Source organism: Lipophrys pholis (assembly GCF_963383615.2).
Source record: "Lipophrys pholis genome assembly, chromosome: 11".
In the NCBI taxonomy this organism is placed as follows: domain Eukaryota; kingdom Metazoa; phylum Chordata; class Actinopteri; order Blenniiformes; family Blenniidae; genus Lipophrys; species Lipophrys pholis.
In genome coordinates this window covers 27,908,689-27,917,834 of record NC_137631.1, presented here as the reverse complement: position 1 = coordinate 27,917,834, position 9,146 = coordinate 27,908,689, and positions in this window count along the sequence as shown.

The following is a 9,146-nucleotide window of genomic DNA, read 5'->3' as shown; positions in this document are numbered from 1 at the left end:
TTCAAGCTATATTATAGACTGAAAAACATCCACATTTCAATAATTGCAATGTGGATGGTTTGTGGGTACACTTGCTGTTTCCAGGAAAAGAATTCAGAACATGAAATCTTCATTCATCTCTAATTCATTGAAAATTGTACATTTCAGAGGTTTCACTTTGACATTGGTATAACTCGATTTCTTTTTTCTGGCGTCAACAACTCTCCAGAAACTCAAGCATTCTGTGGGAAGACGTTTTGATGCTTTTGAAAACATTTCTATTTGGAATGAAAACCGACTTGAGACTTTTTCAAATATAAGAACGATGGTAATAAATGTAAATACAGTAGTCTTTGGTATCAAAAAGGTGAACGGGTTTCTCTGATTTAATTAAGAGTGCAACACAAAACCTTTCAGTTAAAAGGAATCCATCCTGAGTTACTTCTCAGTGGGTTTTTTTTATTCAGTGATTCGCCTCCAATGTTCTTGGACTGCGTGAGGAGACCGGATCAAACCTGTATGCACAGCAGGGCAGCCCACCCCAGACTCGAACCGGGGTTCCTCTCACTGTGAGAAGATAGTTCTAAACACTGCGACCAGAGCAGCCTCTTCACCCTACAGCAGGTAAAATAGTGTGATAGTAACCGTGAAGACAAACTGATCTCGTGGTGAGAAAAGAGGGGGAAAAAAAAGATGAACAAATGATGAAAAAATGAAGAGAAAAAAGTGATCTTGTGGAGAGAAGAAAGAAATAGAAAGGATGGAAAATGAAAAGAAAAAAGCGGTCTTGTTGAGAGAAGTAAAGAGGGAAAAAGGAAACGAAAGACAAAAAACGAAAAATTAAAGTAGAAAAAAGATGGAAAAAAAGATCTTGTGGAGAGAAAAGAAGAGTAAAAAAAGAACAAAAGAAATGAAAAAAGATGAAAAGAAAAAAAAAAGAATAGGGTGCATCTACACGACGAAAAAAGACGATCTTTTTTCTCCCCCAAAAATTCCGTCCACATCAGGACTTTCACGGCTCAACGCGATGCCTCGGGGCATGTAGTAGATATGCCAGGCCTTCAGGGGGCGCTGTGATCGACACACCCAAAACGGAAAAGAAACACGCCCGGAAAACAGAGGACGGAGTTCACGCTGGAAACAAAACAACACAATACAACACCGACGACGAAGATGTCTGCTGCTAAATCCCGAGCGGAATCGTATGTGTCGCGACTACAAGGCGAGTAAACTTCCTCCATTGTTGTTGTTTAGTGACGCTGCGGAGTCTTGCCGGGGTAGGAGGTCGGAAGGCGGGGCGAGTACGTCATCTTTTATCCACGGATGATCGTCTTTGCACGAGCCGGGGTTTTAGAACTGCCCCACTCTGGGACCCATGTTAAAAAAAAAACGTCTCTGGGCTCCTAAAACACGACTTCATCTGGATGATAGGTCAGAAACAGCTAGTTTAGGTTAACTGGTTACCTGGTAGGAAGGCCAACAAGGAGAGAAAAAAGAAAAGAAAAAAAAGACAGGAAAAGAAAAGGGTTAATTAGACTGATGAGGAACACCTGCACACCCTCAGTTCCAGATGAAGGTTTATTAGTTTACTGAAGGTTGCTGGTTCATTAAAAATGTCACTGTGCAACCAAAAGACATGGTTGAGGCCAGAGAGGCAGTCGGTAATCTTTCTTTCTTTCTTTCTTTCTTTCTTTCTTTCTTTCTTTCTTTCTTTCTTTCTTTCTTTGAGGGGTGGGAATGGCAGGCACTAGCTGGAACCAGCAGATGGCGGTAGTACAACTTCCCTGATACCAACTGCCTTTGAATCAAAGTCAAGAAGAAGGAGAAACAGTCATCAGGATGAAAAATGCTGATAAGAGGGAGAGGGAAACAGTCATCAGGGACAATGAGAGTGGTGGAAAACAATGTCGATAGACAGAAACGGCAGAATGCAACTTTATGGATGCAAACTACCGTTAAACCCAGAAGAAGAAGGGAAACAGTCATCAGGGATGAAAAAGCTGCTGATAAGAGAGGGGGGGGGGGGGGGTTAATACGTCCCTGCAAGTTGATTACCTCCAACTGAATGGAGGACGGTTAAAGCATTTTTTTTTCATTTATCTTTTTTAAAAACTTTTTACAAACATACACACACACACACACACACACACACACACACACACACACACACACACACACACACCCCCCCCACCCCCAGCCAACCAAAAAAGAAAAAGAAACATGTCTACTATGGTGACATTTTTTTTGTAATATGAAATTAAAATTCGAAAAGTAATACGAATACTCAGAGTCAAAGGTCAAAACAAGGTTATTATCTCTGTGAAGACTCACTTTTTTTTTTAAAGTATACGGTTAAAGCCATTCTGAGGTGACACACACACACACACACACACACACACACACACACACACACACACACACACACACACACACACACACACTGGCCCGGGCTTCCGACAGCAGGCTTACATTTCCAGACGTGCATTCCTGAGGTCCGCTCGCTCCGCACGAGAAAAAAACCGATTGGCTCCAAAGTTCGTTTGTTAATTTGAATTCTCTGCGTTTTTCTGTGCATAAAAGACGATCCAATGAGAGTTTTACCAAAATAAATAAATGGATAACTTTCTTCCTCTCTGTTTGAAACGTGAGACAGTAACACACACACACACACACACACAAAAACACGAGAAAAGATTATAAAACTTCCGCTGCTGGCTTCTGGACAAACGGGCCTTTTTTAGAACGGTGCACCTAATTGGCAAAGCTGGAAAAGCCATTCAGTCCGGAGCAGACATTGAAACCCAAAACCTTGACTTGCACTTTCTATAAGTAGACTCTGGGAGAGATCTGTGGCCCCCTGCTTGTCACCAGTTTAATTCATGTACCACTTGCTTCACTACACCCTGAAAGAAAAGAGAGGACGCCAGCTCGCCCCCTCTCCTGGGTTTATTTATCTTTATCTAAAAGCTCCCGATCGGCGCCGGAGCAGCTTGGTTTTGATCTCGGCTCGTTGGAGCTGCTGCTACTGTGCGTCGATCACTGGTGTCATTCTTGATCTGGACCGCTGGCAGGACGAGTTTGTTTTTGTTTTTCTGCTGCTGCATAAACTTGCGTAAGACGCTTGTTATTCCCCAAAACTAATTGGGTTGAAAGTTACATGTTGTTTCAGTCAATCCCACCGCCGCGGCGAAATATTAGTTTAAGAGGCTGCGTGTCTCAGACCGCCGAGGTTTTTCTGGGAGGAACTGCCGCGTTTGTCGTTGAATTAACGTCAAGGTTGGAAGCAGTGGGGCCGAGTTCCACTGTTGGAGATTGAGACACAGAACAAATAGAGTTAGTGCACACACACACACACACACACACACACACACACACACACACACACACACACACACACACACACACACACACACACACACACGTGAGGAAAAATAATGTCTGTTTCCAGTCCCACGCAGTCGTGTGAAGAAATTAAGGTCATCTAAGGGCCTTGAGCACAGACTTCAGGCGAGTCGCATTCGCTCTGCTGAGGATGCTCTCCGTCGCTTCCCGGGCCCCGGAGCCTCTCGGTCGCCTCCCGGGCCTCGGCGCCTCTCCGTCGCCTCCCGGGCCTCGTCGCCTCTCGGGCCCCGGAGCCTCTCCTTCGCCTCCCGGGCCTCGTCGCCTCTCGGGCCCCGGAGCCTCTCCTTCGCCTCCCGGGCCCCGGAGCCTCTCCGTCGCCTCCCGGGCCCCGGAGCCTCTCGGGCCACGGAGCCTCTCCGTCGCCTCCCGGGCCCCCGGAGCCTCTTCATTGCACCGCCAGTGCGTCTTGTCAACCCTATCTGGCTGGGAAAACGTGCGCGGATTTCAAAAAGTGCAACACGAATCTAAGTGATTAAGGCGAGGGTGTAAACTGAGAGGGCAGGCGCTCAGCGGTCGGCATGGTGGTTGCGTGCGTGTCTGCACCTGTCCTTCCTGCGCTAACGGAGCGGTGGGGGTGGGTAGGGGGGGATTTACCGGGGGCCTCAAGGTGGAAGCTCGCCAAGTAGCAGCAGGAGATGAAGGTGAGGAGGAGGAGGAGGAAGAGGAGGAGAAGCTCGACCCGAATGTGAGTCCCCTGAGAATGTCTTCCACACTCGTCTCACTAAAACAATAAATAACTTTTTTTTTTCTTTTAGCTTTAAGAGGAATTAGTGCAGATGTTCGGTCGTCAGCACGGCGAAGTTTGAACGCATCACACGTCGGCTTGTGCGGGAGCATGCGACTGACGCAGAACTCCTCTGTTTTCTCACAACGGGCTTTTTCCTCCCAGTTCACGTTTGCAGGCTTTTTGTTTATGGCCACAGATGATTTTTTGGGGATTTTTTTAAAACCTCTAACTCAACTCTTCTGGCGTGTGGTCAACACACACACACACACACACACACACACACACACACACACACACACACACACACACACACACACACACACACTTCAGGGGGGGAAATACCACATGAATCCAGGACAAACATTGATGACTCTGATTCGAAGAAATTCAGTGCAGAAAAACAAAACAAACAAAAACAATGCAGATGTTTTATTAAATCCTCCCCACAACACAACTTTCTCTCTCTCTCATTGTTGCCTCCTATAAACAGGCAACTGTACAGAAAGTCCTGGTTATTGTTCAGCCTCTTATAGAGGCTTCATATAAACGCAGAGCAAATTCATCTTTAAGTGATCGTATGTGATCAATTCTATTTTCCTTCTTCCCGTCGGTCCAAGTCAGATTTCGGCTCCTTTGTTGCGAGATGTTGTAGGAAAGTCAAGTAAGCTTTATTCATGGAGCACTATAAAACAACTGAAATTAAAGTGCTTCACATAAATAGACAAATGATTAAAAAAGACTCGGGTCATGTAAAAAAAATAAAAAATCCTTTACAACAAAAAAGAAATATGCAAATCAATCACGTTTTGTTTAATGAAATTGGTAAAATGCATGTGATTGTCAGTTTTACTCGTTCTAACATACTTATTTCATATAGATATATTCATTTCAATCTAAAATGTGAATTGATTGCATCATTAAAATTGGCTTCATGTTGACATTTTTCTGTAGTGATTGTTTGGTATCAACATTTTCATAACGTATACTCTGCGCCACGACAAAGGAAAACTTTAAAGTTTAAATTTAAGGATTATCATGGCTGTTTTACCGTCAAACTCGAGATGTGTAGCGCCGCGTTCTGTAATAACGCTGCAATATGTAATAATGTAATACATTTTAAACTCACTGTGTAATAACGCAGCATTCTGTAATAACTTGTTAAATATTGTAACAGTTATTACAAAATGCGGGTGTGTAGAGCTGCATTATGTAATAATATAATAAATGTTTGTTTTTGTGTTTTTAGGCTTTGTATAATCTCTAATAATTACATAAAATAATGCAGATGACATGGCTTTTATGTCTTGCAAAATTTCACTACATAATTTGTTTTGTCAGTAATAATTAATTGGTGTAGCTTTAGTTTCTAGCTTGTGAACAAATTCTCCATTATAATGAAATCAGTTACTTTTGATTTAGGCCTGAGCAATAAAACAAAACAAAAAACAAAACAAAAAACAAATAAGCTGGAAAGCTTAATGTTATTCTGATGGTCTCATGGTTTTTCTAATTAAGGCATACATTTTTAAATTTATGACATAATGCACCAAATTATTGCATATTCTTAAAAAAAAGTAGAGCACCTGCATTTTTAATAACTGTTGCAAATTGTAACAAGTTTTCACAAAATGCAACGTTTATTTAAGAAATGCAGCCGATTATTACAAAATGTGGTGTTATTACATAATTAGTTGCAACATTTATTACATTATTACGTATTGCACTATTATTACACAATGCTGCACTACACACCCACATTTGGGAATAACTGTTGCAATATGTAACAAGTTATTACAAAATGTGGCATTACTACACATTAAGTTGAAAATGTATTACATTTTTACATATTGCACCGTTATTACATAAGATGAAATTAGACAACATGTGGCACCTTGAAGTAAAATGTGTTTGATGCCTCCTGATCTACACAATGATGTATTGATCATTTGCTTCTTGGATAAAAGCATCTTTAAAAAAACAAACAAAAACAACAACCTCTGTTGCCTTTCACAGCAGGAAGCGACGATCCTCTGGCTCTGATCAGAAATCAAGTGAACGAGACGAGGTGAAGTAAGAAAATGTAAACTTTATTGTCATTCTACGTTCTCTGATTTACAGAAGAGAGAGGAAAAACAAACAAACAAACACTTGTAATGGCACAGTCATCGTAATATGTACATTGCTGATAATGCAATAATCCAGACGCCCGGCGTCGCCCGGATCTTAAGAGTGGCATATTAAGGCACATGGTTCGCTCAGTCTTTAGAGGGAAGGAATAACACAACAAAGCTTTTTTTTTTTTTTTTTTCCTCTCTTCACATCTTACATGTGAACATACCACCGCGGGGGCAGAGGAGGGCTGCGGGGGAAATCACAGTTTATCCGTTGTACATTCTGCTTCAGGAGAGATTAAGACCTTAACGTGTTCACAACGTAAGACATTTGGTGATGTGATAAGCTTCAATAGACCTGAGTGTTTGAGGTGATACAGTAAACTCGTCCCATTCAAAGTTACACAATCGGTTTGGAGCGGTCTAAAAGTGAGACATATCTCCAGCGTCTGTATCCGTCGCTGCCGGCCAGCCGCGGTCGTCTTGTTGTGAGGAACCAATCGATGACGAAGAGCACTGAACCAATCGGTAGCGAGTATAATCGCAAAAAACGTACTGAGCTGTCTCATTTGAGCCTCATTGGGTTAGAGCATTAAGTCAAACAACACGAGACACTGTGTCTTCACTAAAACTACTTAAGTGTGTCCAAACAGGAGGCTGAACCAACGACTGAAGCGTCTCTGTCTGGTTTACATGAGTTTTGGGGTTTTTTTTGGCTGATATTTGAAGAAGAAGAAAAAAAAGCCTTGTCTGTCATTTTTCTTGAAGTGATATTGAAAGATGTCATACCGCTCCCATGTGTAGTGTAAAATTAAAAAATTAAATAAAAATTTGGAACTGGATGCAGATTCTGTCTCGTATGCAGGTTGTGATTTATCAGACGCAGCAAGTATTTGTGTCCTTCAGAAATACCTTCCTAACATTTTGGAGATGTTAGAGAAAATGAACATGATCAGAAGCATGCTACTTTGGACCTTCATTAATAGGCCTACAATTTAATTACATTTATTTTAAAACTATAGCTTATTTGATCTTCTTTATTACTTTGAATACATTTACCTTACACGCAGTGGCAAGATGTGTCTTTTAGTAACATAATTAAAACCATTTCAAGTGATTCTTGGAAGAAATGACATTAAATAAGAAATGTAAGGGGGAAGGACCTACCATCGGAAAAACCTCCCAAAAAATTACTCTGTGATGGAAAATTTAATTATAGATACTTTAGCACCTTTATCTTGTTTGAAATGTGTGCAAAGTTTAAACTTAAAGGTTATTATGGCACTATATTTCCACTCAGGGTGATATTGGCCTGAACTAAAATGTCTGAGATGCCCTGCTTTACTCAACAGTGAGTGAACTCGCTGTTTGTTGTACTTTCATATCTCCAAAACACACATGCGAGCGGCATCAGTCTTCAGAAAAAGGTCCCAAATAAGCTTCTTTTTTTCCCCCCTCAAATGTCAAACTACTCACCAAAATGATCCTGTGTGGAATCAACTGTAAGCCTTTCTGGAGAAGCTATTAAAGAGCATTTCAACACAATCTGAGTTAGTAGAAAAAAAAAAGAAAGAAAGAAACATAAAGAGCCACTCATTTCAAAGCCCTGGTTACAGCAGGTTAATAAAGATTCTAATCTAAATTCAAATATATGCAGATTACAGCGGCTTGGCCTCAAGCTCACCTGGTTACAGTACGAACAGAGTGGTACACTCAGAAAACTCTCCACATGATGTGGGCTGTTGTGGCTGATGACGTCAGGCCCCGTTCACAACACAACATTTCGGGTGAAACAGATGGTTTCAGAAAGTTTCGCATTCACACGGCAACGGCAGAAACGCTGAAAACAATGTAGTGAGCATGTAAGGCCACTAGTGGATGCTGTCTGCTCTTTGTAATGAAAGCACACGCAGATGCGCGATGAGAACAAAACGTTATAAACATTAACAATGGGAGTGCACGGACGCGAGATGTGCAGAGGAACTATTCACTATGGCCAGGGTGCGCACGTCCAGAAAATGTTTTCATAAAGTTGCTCTTTTCCCAGTTTCGATGGAGACTGGGATGAAGCGTTTTCAGAAATGTGTTTTTCCCCTCCGTTTCCACGGAGAAGGGAGTCAAAACTTTTTCAAAAAGAGGTGTTTTCCCCCATCTCCATGGAGACAAAGCGTTTTCGTGAAGTGGCATTTTCCCCGTTTCCAAAGAGACAAAGATTTTTCATAAAGTTACGCTGTCCCCTGTTTCCACGGAGATGGAGTAAATACTTTTTCAGAAAGTTGCGTTTCCCCTCATTTCAATAGAGGCGGACCCGAAATGTTTTCAAAAAGACGCGTTTTCGCTTTTCCACGGAGACGTACTGAAAAATGTTTTCAAAAAGATACGCTTTCCATCGTTTTCAGGGAGAGTGAGACAGAGCATTTTCAAAAAAGCAAATTTTTCCCCCTTTTCCACGGAGACGGATTCAAAACATTTTCAGAAAGGTGCGTTTTCCCTTGTTTTCATGGAGACAGAACGTTTGGAGACAGAAAGCATTTCTTTCTTCTTTTTTTTTTTTACTTCAAAACGTTGTGGTGTAAACGGGGCCTTAGGAAGCAGTGAAAAACTGTAACTCGAGGTACATTTAAAAAAAACAATACAAAACAAAAATCTGCTCTTCGACCTGATAAGTTCAAGTAAAAGCTCCTCAAATGATTTAACGAGTCATGTGGTACCACGTTGTAGCTTTCTGTGATCTGGTTTTCACGCAGCAAGCGATTCCCTCGAAAAAAAGCCCTTCCAAACATCGTCCTGTGTCTTTCTACACCTTCGTTTGGTCTTCTTGAGATTCTGTGATTCTTTTAAGCCAACAAAGGGGGGCTTGGTTTGTTCCTCCGTATCAAGAAAGCCAGCAGCAACTAAAAGTTTAAAGACTGTCGAAATGCAGTATG